This window comes from Chiloscyllium punctatum, chromosome 30, assembly GCF_047496795.1.
Source record: "Chiloscyllium punctatum isolate Juve2018m chromosome 30, sChiPun1.3, whole genome shotgun sequence".
Taxonomy (NCBI): domain Eukaryota; kingdom Metazoa; phylum Chordata; class Chondrichthyes; order Orectolobiformes; family Hemiscylliidae; genus Chiloscyllium; species Chiloscyllium punctatum.
Window position 1 is genome coordinate 49,554,489 of NC_092768.1, and position 13,603 is coordinate 49,568,091.

The window sequence follows — 13,603 nt, forward strand, 5'->3', positions numbered from 1 at the left end:
GCAACTTTGTCACCTCTTCAAAGAATTCTATTAGGTTTATAAGACATGACCTTCCCTGCACAAAAGCATGCTGCCTATCGCCGATAAGCCCATTTTCTTCCAAATGAATTCCAATCCCTTTGTATCTTCTCTAGTAGCTTCCCTACCACTGACGTCAGGCTAACAGGTCTGTAATTACCTAGATTATCCCTGCTACCCTTGTTAAAAAAGGGGACATTAGCAATTTTCCTCTGTGACTGCCCTTCCACTTCCACTCCCCCCCCCCCCTACCATGTTCAAGGATGCTGCAACGATATTTGTTAAAATCCCAGCTATTTCCTCTCTCGCTTCCCTCAGTAACCTGTCTCAGCCGTGTTTAACGACATGAGCTTTATTACAGAGTGACAGAGATGTACAGCATTGAAACAGACCTTCCGGTTCAACTCGTCCATGCTGATTAGATATCCTAACCTAATCTAATCCCATTTGCTATCACTTGGCTTATGTTCCTCTACACCCTTTCTATTCTTATACCCATCCAAATGCCTTCTAAATGTTTTAATTGTACCAGTGCCCACCACTTCCTCTGGCAGCTCATTCCATACATGCACCACCCTCTAGGTGAAAAAGTTGCCCCTTGAGCCCCTTTTACATCTTTACCCCCTCACCCTAAACCTATGCCCTCTAGTTCTGGACTCCCCCACCCCAGGGAAAAGACTTTATTAAGAAGGTTTTTACTCTTCAAGCAGCCAGGTTCAACTAAACTGTTTTGGAAACAAAATAGGTGATCATGTCACCTCACTTTAAGAGGTGATCAGACTCTTAAAGTGACAGTGTCATATAATGACAAAATACACCACAGAAACCAGGCCAACATGATTTCATAGGAAGTGCTGATGTTTACTCTCCAAAATTCAAAGGCATGATTCTTGCTGTGCCAGCTTGCTGGGTCATATGGCAAACTGTCAGTATGTCAACAGAGTTCACGGAGCTGTCTGTTGTACTGCAGGCAGAACACTGGGCAAATCTTGCTTTCCACTGGCTTTGGACATGCTTCTTTCATCAAGTCCAGTCTCTTCTGTCTATCATTCATTGTTTCTAATAGAAAAAGTTGAGAGTTAAATCCCAGGAGGTGATGATTTCTACTGACGAAAATTAGTCCCTCAGATTAATGGCCTTGACTTGATAATGCCTGTTCACCTGATCCAACCTCTGTCCATACCTCATTTGTTGCAAGGAGAGAAGCTTCTCATATTTTAGTTTCAGCACAAATGTTGCAGAAGAATCTCCTGTCGGGACTCATCTGGACCATTTTCCTTTGTTCAACATAGAAAATCTCAACAATGTCGAGGAAAATTTTCTGTTTCATCCACCAATTCTTGCCTGATCGTGACATAGTGTTTCTAGGTTGGATTTCCCTCTTTCTTGGTTCATGCTGTTTTGATTTGTTCAGACATGGTTGCTACTAGGATTCGCATTAAATAACCTTCTTGGACCCACCTAAAACAACTAAATCGCATTTGAACCAGCTGAATTGCAGAGTCATCGAGTCGTAGAGACATACAGCATGAAAACAGACCCTTCAGCCCAAGTCTTAGGAACTAACATGAATTCACATCTTGTTAAGTTCACCATTAACCATCTACCCTCCAGAGCCCACTTTCACTGAAGCAGCGCTACTCCTAGGAGGCTCAGGGTTATGAAAGATTGTCTAAAGTTGGGAATATGACATAAAATGATAGAATGTGAGAGAAGGATTATAATTTTGAGAAGCGTTTTGATGACATGAGCATTTCCAGACACTCCGTCTATCTAAGAGAAGGAGGTGACATTGATACACGACAGAACAAAAATGGTGAGCGAGAGACATATCCATAACAAACTGTGAACAACTCATTTAATAATGCTCAGGAATGTGAACTGATGGTTAGGAAATATTGAGTATTAGAAAAAGCCTGTCCCTTTGACAGGTTTGAGAGCAGTGAATTGTGTGGTGACTGTTCTGTATTAACTGAAAAGAGCTGGGGTGACATAAACTCAGCAAGGGTCTGGGTGAGCGGCTTCCATTCACCTCAACCGCACTCCCCTCACTATGCATCTCACATCCTTGAGATACTGAGCTGGAAGCCCCAGTCTATGGGGGGAGTGGGGTGGGGTGGGGGGTGGAGTGGGGAGGGGTGAAATGGGCAATGATAGCAGCAAAGCAGAGCATGGGATCACTGCATTAACAACTGCTTTTAGTATGACTAATCACAGCTGATTGTGTAAAACTTCCTGTTCCCACTCCACACTGGACCTGCACAGAACTCACGGATCCTCACAAAATACTTATTCAGTTGCACTAAGTCAGATAAGCTCCTGACATGGTGGCTCCTTTCACTTACCATCTATTCCCTGAGCTCTAACTCTCTCTTCCTGTATCTCATGGGGTGAGCTGTCAGCCTATCACAGTGGCTACATTGACTGGGATCAGGTACAGTTGAAATGCAGTCATGCAGAACGTCATAGCTTCATGAAGGATTGGTGCAGAAACATGCAAAGTGTTAATACTGAATAAATGCTGGCTGTTAGACTGGTGTAGGTGTCATAGGAGCATGGCCTACGACCTCAGTATATCTGCATATGTACAATGAGGTTTACAAAGTGGGCAAAACTTGGACAAGTTGTTTGTGAGGATTAGTCTGGATTGTAAATAAACACTGGCAGGGTCCTGGTGATTGTGTCAAACAAACTGGATTAGACTGAGGATGCAGAATTAAAGACAACTGGGCATTACAAAAATAAATTGTACTATACATGCAGAAATGACAGCTCTCCCCTTCCGTTCCAAAAGAAGACAGCAGGAACAATTGAGAGAGTGATCAATAAAGCACACACATCCAGAGTTTATCAATAGGCACAGAGCACACAAAAACAACACAGTTATATTACACTATAGAAAAACAGACGTGGTCTTGATTGAAGTATTGCTCCCAATTCTGGGTGGCATGTTTTGGGAAGGATGTGAAGCTATTAGAGAGGGTGCAGTAAAGATTCACGGATTACTTCCAGAGATGAGGAAGTTTAGCTACAGAAAGAGAGTGGAGAAGCTGGACTGTTTCCCTTGAAGAGGTTGTGAGGATCTCTTGCAGAGGCTGCAAAAACTGTGAGGATATAGACAGAGCCGGGAGGGAGAAACTGCTCCCACTGGTGGTTGGACAGAGAACTGGAGTGCTCAGGTGTCAGGGAATTAGTGATAAATTTAAGGTGACTGGAGGAGAAACCTCTCCACACAACAAGAGTTGAGGATTTAGAAAAATGCTGGAGGGAATTGGATGATTATTAAAAATATAAAAGGAGAAGGCAAGGGAATGGCACAAGACAAATTGCAGAAGGCCAGTGTGCAGACAACAGGCTGAATTATCTCATTATGTCCTGTTCGAATTCAATGAGAAGCAAGAGGAGAGAGAGATAATATGAAGCAGGACCATCGACAAATTGAGATGAGTGAAGATGAACATGACAGGGAACTGGAGGGAGACCAGAATGAAGAGGAGGTTGGAGTGTCAAGGAAGGCTCATGGGTGAAGAAGAAAGTGGAAAGAGGCTGCAATCCCGGCTCCTGTCACTGTTTCTAGCTTTTATGTTTGCTCCAAGCTGCCTCTTCTTCTTACAGAGGTCCCAGTTCTGTATGTTTGGGTGATGGGGATATTTCCTTGTTCAAGTTGGGGCTGTACCCACAGCTCTTCCTCCAATATGTCTGTGGTGCGATTGGTGCTCTTCCTGCTCTTGCCAGATTTAGAAAATATATATCATTTTGCTTCCAATTTCTATGCCTCTCTCATGACCAGATAATCCGTTTCTGACTTTTACCTTACCTGACCCCTGCTTCTAATTCTGGGGAAAGGTTGTACACCAAAGGTATTACAAACCCACTGACTCACCCTCCTCACATCCTGCTTCCTGTAAGGATTCCACTCCATTCAACCTATTACTCCATCTTCATCTTGCTGTCACCTACTCCATCCTCTCACCCTTGCAACAAGCAGCCCTCCACCCCCTCCGCTCCTACCCCAACCTCACCATCAAACTAGCGGACAATGGGGTGCAGTGGTAGTATGGTGCACCGATCTCTACCTTGCCGAAACTAGATGCCAACGCATGGACATCTCCTCCACCGCCCCTTGACCATGACCCCACCTCTCATCAAAAAAATCATCTACAACCTCATCACCTCAGGAGATTTCCCATCCACAGCATCCAAGCTCATAGTTCCCCAACCCTGCACCACCCAGTTCTACCTCTTATCCAAAATCCACAACCTGACTGCCTCATCTAATCTATTGTCTCCACCTGCTCCTGCCCCACTGAACTCATCTTCTCATAGGTCAACTCCGTTTGTTCACTTTTGGTCCAGGAACTCCCAATGTATATTCAGGACATGCCCTCCACCTCCTCCATGACTTTCGATTCCCCAGAACCCAACACCCCATCTTCACCATGGACATTCAGTCCATATACATATCCAACCCCATGGCAAAGGCCCTACAAGCCCTCCATTTCTTCCTCTCATGCTGACCCAACCAGTGCCCCTCCACTGACACATTCAACTGGTGTAACTGGACCTCACGTTCAACAGCTTCTTGTTTGAATCCTCCCATTTCCTACAAATCAGAGGGGTAGCCGTGGGCACCCGCATCGGCCCTAGCTATGCCTGCCTCTTCATAGGGTCCACCTTTCATAGTTATACCGGCAACATCCACCACCTTTTCCTCCATTACATTGATGATATTATCTGTGCCACCTTGTGCGCCCACAAGGAGGTTGAATCATTCATCAACTTCACCAAACCTCTGACCAGAAGTTCACATGGACCATCTTGGACACCTCCCTCCCCCTCAAGTCTTCTGGCTTGGGACACTACAACCATACAGCATCAACATTGACTTCACTTGTTTCCAAATTGCCCCTGTAGCTTCACCTCCCCCCACCTTATCCAAGATCCAAGCCTCCAACTCAGCACCTTCTTGACCTGCGCATCTTCCTTCCCACCATTCCACTCCACCCTATCACAATTACCCCCCACCTACATCCACCTAGCGCCTTCCCATCTACGCTCCACCCAGCTCATTTTCTCTCATTCCGCCCTTCCCCCTCCATATACTTGATGAAGGGCTTATGCCTGAAATGTCAACTCTCTTGCTCCTTGGATGCGCCTGACCTGCTGTGTTTTTCCATCGCCACCCTTTGCTACTTTGCCTTATTGTTGTCATATGAACCAAAATACAGAAAAAAAGTTTTATTTTGCAAGGAGTACAGGCAAATCATAAGATACAAGTCCACACAGATCACAGGGTGTTTAGGTAGAGCAAGACATACAAGGTTGATACTGCAATGGAGGTGCACAAGAGCAAGATCACACTACATTTGAAATAAAGAGGTCCATTCAGCAGTTGAATAACAGCAGGGAAGGAGCTGTTCTTGAACCTGCTAGTACATATGTTTAGGCGTTTTGTCTTCTGCAATAGAAGAGCCTGAGTGGGTGTGTGATCAAGCTCCCACCCACAGAACCAGGGATCTTAGGTTTTTAGCAGCAGTTGCTGTTGAGGACTTAAAGAAGTGGAAACAATTTTCTTCTCTCTCAATTACAGCAAAAACACTGGGACTCTTCCTGGGATGGTGGACTGCATGTGAGACAAATATGTTTTCTGAATTTACCTTTTGCCAAGGGTGTGCTTATGGAATGTTACTGTATTGAAACAGTTGATTAGTAACAGTTACTGTATCTATTATTCTGTTAAGATTCCAACTAGAGTTAAGTTATTCCAAATTCTTCTTCCTTTTGTTGCACTTCAACTATGGTGTTTGAATAGAAAGGGTTTTGAGGGATATGGGTCATTTGCTGGCAATTGGGACTAGATTCATTTAGGATATCTGGATCAGACTAATTGTGTTTTGCTTAATTGGAAGTAGGTTAACCAGTCGAATTGTATCCGTTACTTAAAGCCTGATATTTGCTTTAAAGTAAGAAGAAGTTAGGGTCCAGGCTACCTCCTTAATATATTTTGAAGTGGTCTGGTCCATAACACTATAAACATATATTAAGATATAGAATTGAAATGTGTCAATGGCGCTGATGAAAATAGTACACAAAAGAGTACAGGTCATGTTGCAGTTGGAAGGGACTTTGGTGGCCATATTTGGAATACTGTGTACAGTTCTGGTCGCCACATTACCAAAAGGATGTGGATGCTTTGGTGAGGGTGCAAAGGAGGCTCACCAGGGTGTTGCCTAGTATGGAGAGTGCTAACAATGAAGGGACGTTGAGTAGATTAGGATTATTTTCATTAGAAAGATGGAGATTGAAGGGGGACCTGACTGAGGTCTACAAAATCATGAGGTATAGACAGGGTGGATTAGCAAGAAGCTTTATCCCAGAATGGGGGACTCAGTTACTGGGGGTCATGAGTTCAAAGTGAGAGGGGAAAAGTTTAAAGGAGACATACATGGAAAATTCTTTAGAGAGGGTGTTGGGTGCCTGGAACATGTTGCCATGGGTAAGTGGTCGAGGCCGGCACAATAGCATAATTTATGATATATCTGGACAGAAAGGTCAGTTTCTGTGCTGTAATTTTCTTTGTTCTTGTTCTTTTGGTCTAAAAATTAAGCCTCACTATTCCACATGCATGAATAGAGTCATAGAGCTAAACAGCCTAGAAACAGACCCTTCAGTCCAACATGCCCATGCAGAGCAGATATCCAAACTAATGTAATCCCAGTTGTCAACAATTGGCCCATATCTCTCTAAACCCTTCCTATTCCTATCCCTATCCAGATGCCTTTTTTGTAGAATTAGAATTCCTACAGTGTGGAAACAGGCTCTTCAGCCCAACAAGTCCACACCGACCCTCTGAAGAGTAACCCATCCAGACCGCTATCCTATATTTGCCCCTCACTAATGCACCTAACCTACACATCCCTACGTGACAATTTAGCATGGCCAATTGACCTAACCTGCACATCTTTGGATTGCGGGAGGAAACCGGAGCACCCGGAGGAAACCCATGCAGACACAGGGAGAATGTGCAAACTCCACACAGACATTTGCCCAAGGCTGGAATTGAATCTGGGTCCTGGCACTGTGAGGCAGTAGTGCTAACCACTGAGCCACCGTGCTGCCCACATTAAGTGCTGTAACTGTACCAGCCTCTGCCAATTCTTCTGGCAGCTCATTCCATACACATACCACTCTGTATGAAAATGTTACTTCTTAGGTCCCTTTAAAATCTTTCCCCTCTCACCCAAAACATATACATTCCAGCTTTGGACTCCTCCAACCTGGGGAAAAGACCTTGGCTATTCACCCAATCCATGCCCCTCTTGATTTTATGAACTTCTATATAGTTGCCCCTCTGTCTCCAATGCCCCAGTGAAAACGACCCCAGCCTCTCCCTACAGCTCAAACCTTCCAACATCTTTGTGAATATTTGTGTATACACTTTCAAGTTTCACAATATCCTTCCCATAGCAAGGAGGCCAGAATTGAAGACAGTATTCCAAAAATGGCCTAAGCAATTTCCTGTACAGCTTCCACATGACCTCCCAACATTGATACTCAATGCACTGACCAATAAAACCAAGCATACCAAACTCATTCTTCACTATCCTATCTACCTGGGATTCCACTTTCAAGGAACTATGAACCTGCACTCAAGGTCTCTTTATTCAGTAACATTCTCCAGGACCTTATCATTAAGTGTGCAAGTCCTGCCCTAATTTGCCTTTCCAAAATGCAGCACCTCAGATTTATCTAAATTAAACTCCCTCTGCCACTCCTCAGCCCATTGGCTCATCTGATCAAGATCCTGTTGTCCCCGAGGTAATTTCTTCACTGTCCACTACACCTCTAATTTCGGTGACATCTGCAAACTTACTAACTATACCTCCTATGTTCACATCCAAATCATTTATATAAATTATGTAAAGCAGTGGACCCAGCACTGATCTTTGTGGCACATGACTGTTCACAGGGATCTCGTCTGAAAAGCAACCCTCCACCACCACCACCACCACCACCCTCTGTCTTCTACCTTCGAGCCAGTTCTGTATCTAAATGGCTAGTTCTCCCTGCATTCCATGTGATCTAACCTTGCTGACCAGTCTACCATGAGGAATCTTGTTGAATGCCTTACTGAAGTCCATATAGATCATGTCCACCTCTCTGCCCTTATCAATCCTCTTTGTCACTTCTTCAAAACACTTAGTGAGTCACGAGTTCCCACACAAAGCCATGTTAACTATCCCTAATCAGTCTCTGTCTTTCCAAATATATGAAAATCCTATCCCTCAGAATCCCCTCCAACAACCTGCCCACCACTGATGTCAGGCTCACTGGTCTATAGTTCCCTGACTTTTCCTTACCACCTTACTTAAACAGAGTCATAGAGTCAGAAAGATGTACAGCATGGAAACAGACCCTTCGCTCCAAACCGTCCATGCCGACCAGATATCGCAACCCAATCTAGTCCCACCTGCCAGCACCTGGCCCATATCCCTCCAAACCCTTACTATTCATATACCCATTGCAGATGCCTTTTAAATGTTCCAATTTTACTAGCCTCCACCACTTCCTCTGGCAGCTCATTCCATCCACGTACCACCCTCTGCATGAAAAAGTTGCCCCTTAGGTCTCTTTTCCCTGGGGTCGGGGAGTCCAGAACAAGAGGGTGAGGTTTAGGGTGAGAGGGGAAAGTCTGTGCCTATTTATCCTATCCATGCTCATCATAATTTTGTAAACCTCTATAAGGTCACCCCTCAGCCTCCTACTCTCCAAAACAGCCCCAACCTGTTCAGCCTCTCCCCATAGCTCAAATCCTCCAACCCTGGCAACATGCTTGGAAATTTTTTTCTGAACCCTTTCAAGTTTCACAACATCTTTCCGATAGAAAGGAGACCAGAACTGCACGCAATATTCCAACAGTTGCCTAACCAATGTCCTGTACAGCTGCAACATGACCTCCCAACTCCTGTACTCAATACTCTGACCAATAAAGGAAAGTATAACAAATGCCTTCTTCACTATCCTATCTATCTGCGACTCCACCTTCAAGGAGCTATGAACCTGCACTCCAAGGTCTCTCTGTTCAGCAACACTCTCCAGGACCTTACCATTAAGTGTATAAGTCCTGCTAAGATTTGCTTTCCCAAAATGCAGCACCTCACATTTATCTGATATTCACCTCCATCTGCCACTTCTCAGCCCATTGGCCCATCTGGTCAAGACCCTGTTGTAATCTGAGTGAGTAATCACTGCCCACTACACCTCCAATTTTGGTGTCATCTGCAAACTTACTAACTATACCACTTATGCTCGCATCCAAGTCATTTATGCAAATGACAAAAAGTAGAGGACCCAGTACCTATCCTTGTGGCACTCCACTGGTCACAGGTCTCCAGCCTGAAAAACAACCCTCCAGCACCACCCTCTGTCTTCTACCTTTGAGCCAGTTCTGTATCCAAGTGGCTAGTTCTTCCTGTATTCCATGAAATATAACCTTGCTAATCAGTCTCCCATGGGCAACCTTGTCAAACGTCTTACTAAAGTCCATATAGATCACATCTCCTGCTTTGCCCTCATCCATCCTCTTTGCTACTTCTTCAAAAAACTCAATCAAGTTTGTGAGACATGATTTCCCATGCACAAAGCCATTTTGACTATCCCTAATCAGTCCTTGACTTTCCAAATACATGTACATCCAGTCTGTCAGGATTCCCTCCAACAACTTGCCCACCACAGAGGTCAGGCTCACTGGTCTACAGTTCCCAGGCTTATCCTTACTACCCTTCTTAAACAGTGGCACCACGTTAGCCAACCTCCAGTCTTCTGGCACCTCACCTATGACGATCGATGATACAAGTATCTCAGCAAGAGGCCAGCGATCACTTCTCTAGCTTCCCACAGAGTTCTCAGGTACACCTGATCAGGTCCTGGGGATTTATCCACCTTTGCCCGTTTCAAGACATCCAGCACTTCCTCCTGTAATCTGGACACATCGCCATCTATTTCCCTACAGTCTATATCTTCCATATCCTTTTCCACAGTAAATACTGATGCAAAATACTCATTTAGTATCTCCCCCATTTTCTGCGGCTCCACACAAAGGCCGCCTTGCTGCCCTTCGAGGGGCCCTACTCTCTCGCTAGTTACCCTTTTGTCCTTAATCTATTTGTAAAAACCCTTTGGATTCTCCTTAACTCTATTTGCCAACGCTATCTCACGTCCCGTTTTTGCCCTCCTGATTTCCCTCTTAAGTATACTCCTGCTTCCTTTATACTCTTCTGAGGATTCACTCGACCTGCCCTGACTGCTTGACTCACTTCTGTTCTCAACTGTACCAGTCTCAGATTGATCTCTTTTCTCACTATCTCCCTGGGTCGTACCCCCTCCCCATGATTAACACCTGAATGTGGTCACAATGTAATGGAAATAAAATAGACTGTCTGTAACTGGTGGCTTACGACAGTACAACATTAAACTTAACTTACTTGCAAAAGAAAGCCAAAAACAGATTATTAAAATGCAGGGAGTTGGAAGCAACTACAGAAATAACCAATGCTGCAGATGAGAGTGGTGAGTTTGTGCTGATTGCATTTTTGAGGAAGCTCTTGAAATTAAACTTGGGGGTTTTAGGTGTTTAGGCACCAACACTCAACCATTCATTATTCCAGTCTACTTGCTGCGGCTAACAATTATTTCAGCAAACTACAAGCCTATATATATCACATTAACAGAACAAACAGTTAAAATAATTCAATAAACAATTATATTATCACGTCAAAAATATTGCAGTGAGTTTTTGCTTTGTTTACATTTATGATCAAGTCTCCATCTTTATAATATTGGAGAGAGTAAATTGTTTTATAGCATATATGAGTTTATAGTTAAAACAACTGTTAGCAGCAATAGAGCATGCTTTAGTTTTATGAAATATCTGCTTTCCAAGGTACTGGGAGTAGGTGATCACGTTCACATAATATTGAAGGTTACCCAATGGAACTTTCCGAACAGAGGTCAGTTTGAAAACCTCTGAGGATGAAGAATGCTATTCCCACACTAGAAATCATTGTCAAACATTTACTAGGGAATTGAAAGAGCAGCTACAACAAGTAAAGTTTTATTCAAATGATTCATTGTGTTGTACAGCGTGGAAACAGGCCCTTCAATCCAACTCATCCACACTGACCAGATATCCGAAATTAATCTAGTCTCACTTACCAGCATTTGGTCCATTTCCCTCTAAACCCTTCCTATTCATATACCCATCCAGATTTCTTTTAAATGTTACTGTTGAACCAGCATCCACCACTTCCTCTGGTAGCTCATTCCTTACAGGCACCACCCTACGCATGAAAAAGTTGCCCCTTAGGTCCCTTCCATATCTTTCCCCACTCACCTCAAACCTATGCCCTCCAGCTTTGGACTCCCCCTAACCTCGAAAAAAAGACCTCAAGACAATGACAAGTTTAAATCTCCACCTGATCTGCTGCTCAAAGTCACCTCCATTTCCCAGGTCAGTTTCTCAAGTTTCAGGAAACTCATGTTACTCCAGAAATATTTGGATTGACTGTGAGAGACGTCAATCAGAGAGTCCACCCACTCTGCCCATTGTCTCCTCTTCCTCTTCCAGAGCTGGTTCACTTCCTATAGGGACTGAAAACCAAGTGAGGAGATGGTGAGTGAAGGAGCAGCTTTTATACAAATTGTATCCCATAATATCCACACCAATCTTCAGGCAGTCTGACTATCCTGTGGGTAATCAGGGGTGAAAATGTCCCTTATGCTGTGTGAGAAGATCCAGCTGAGAGAGCTGTTTACTCGGTGCTTTGTGCTGAACTGTTTGACTGGAGCTGTGTGTTGGATATTGAGTGTGTTTATTGGAAGCATTTCCCTCTGATTTCCAGGCTGAGATTTGTTGATGGATCATTCCTGAATATGAGAAGGTGAGGTGTTATTATCTGGGATGTGCGGATTCTTACTGATTTCCTTTTTTAGATGAGATTACTCACAGTGTGGAAACAGGCCCTTCGGCCCAACAAGTCCACACCGACCCGCCGAAGCGCAACCCAATCAAACCCATTCCCCTACATTTACCCCTTCACCTAACACTAGGCAGACACGGGGAGAATGGTCAAACTCCACACAGTGTGCCTGAGGTGGGAATTGAACCCGGGTTTCTGACGCTGTGAGGCAGCAGTGCTAACCACTGTGCCGCTGTTGTTGCGGTGTGCGTGTGTGTGTTGGGAGCTGGTTATTATCTTGTGGGCTGCGCATGGTCAGTTCCCGGTGTGTGTGAAGGCGGGGGGGATTGGGGAAGCTGTGGATGTTTCCTGTCTTTTCGAATCCCTCGACGACTTTCCACCACCTCATCTCTGTAATCACCTCCGAAAAGACAGACTTCAATTTTCATAAAACCCTTCACAATCCCTAAATAATTCAAAGCATTCCATAACCAATCAAACGCATCTGAGGTATGGTCAATGTTGTCATAGAGAAATCCAGGCAGCCAACGTGTGCAGAGCAAGATCCCAAGTGGGCCGCCCGGTGGCACAGTGGTTAGCACTGCTGCCTCACAACCTCCCGCCTCAGGCGACTCTCTTTGTGGAGTTTGTACATTCTCCCCGTGTCTGTGTGGGTTTCCTCCGGTTTCCTCCCTCAAGCCAAAAATGTGCAGGTTAGGCGAATTGGCCATGCTAAATTGCCCGTAGTGTTATGTGAAGGGGTAAATGTAGGAGCATGGGTCTGGGTGGGATATGCTTCGGCGGGTCGGTGCGGACTTGTTGGGCCTAAGGGCCTGTTTCCACACTGTAAGTAATCTAATCTCACATATCCCACCAACCGTAATTTGATGGTGATCAGATAAATCTGCTTTTAATGCTGTTGATTGAAGGATTGTAATTCCTATGGAGTGAAAGCATCAAAAACAGAATTGTATTCCTAGTGACGACATATAGAGCTGTATAGCATGAAAGTAGACCCTATGGTCCAACTCGTCCATGCAGACCAGATATCCTAAAATAATCAAATCCCATTTGACAGAATTTGGCCTATATTCCTCTGAACCCTTTCTATTCATATACCTATCCAAATGCCTTTTAAATATTATAACTGTACTAGCCTCCACCACTTCCTCTAGCAGATCATTCCATACACGCACCACTTTTTGGGTGAAAAAGTTGTCCCTTAGGTCCCTTTTAAATCATTCCCCTCTCATCTTAAACCTATGCCTGCTAGTTGTGGGCTCTGCTAGCGTGGGAGTAGACCTTGCCTATTCACGTTATCTATGCCCCTCATGACATTATAAATTTCTATAAACTTCATCAACCTCTTACCTTAGGGAAAACAGCCCCAGCCTACTTTAGCCTCTCCCTTTAGCTCAAACCCTGGCAACATCCTTGTAAATCTTTTCTGAACCCTTTCGAGCTTCACAATCATCCTTCCTATAGCAGGGTGACGAGAAACCAATGCAGTATTCCAATAAATGGCCTAACCAATGTCCTGTACAGCTACAAAATGACCTCCCACTCCTATACTCAAAGCATTGACCAATAAAGGCAAGCATCCCAAAAGCCTTCTTTCACTATCATGT

At 44.3% G+C, this 13,603-nt stretch overlaps 1 long non-coding RNA gene across 1 annotated transcript; it reads right to left on the reverse strand.

Annotated features, from left to right (window-relative positions):
* Positions 1 to 858: 858 nt before the first annotated feature.
* Positions 859 to 11,776, reverse strand: LOC140455502 (uncharacterized). Its single transcript, XR_011952887.1, has 2 exons — positions 11,493 to 11,776; positions 859 to 1,077 (listed from the first exon to the last, which is right to left on the reverse strand). It is a non-coding gene; the product is annotated as an uncharacterized lncRNA (long non-coding RNA).
* Positions 11,777 to 13,603: the final 1,827 nt, after the last annotated feature.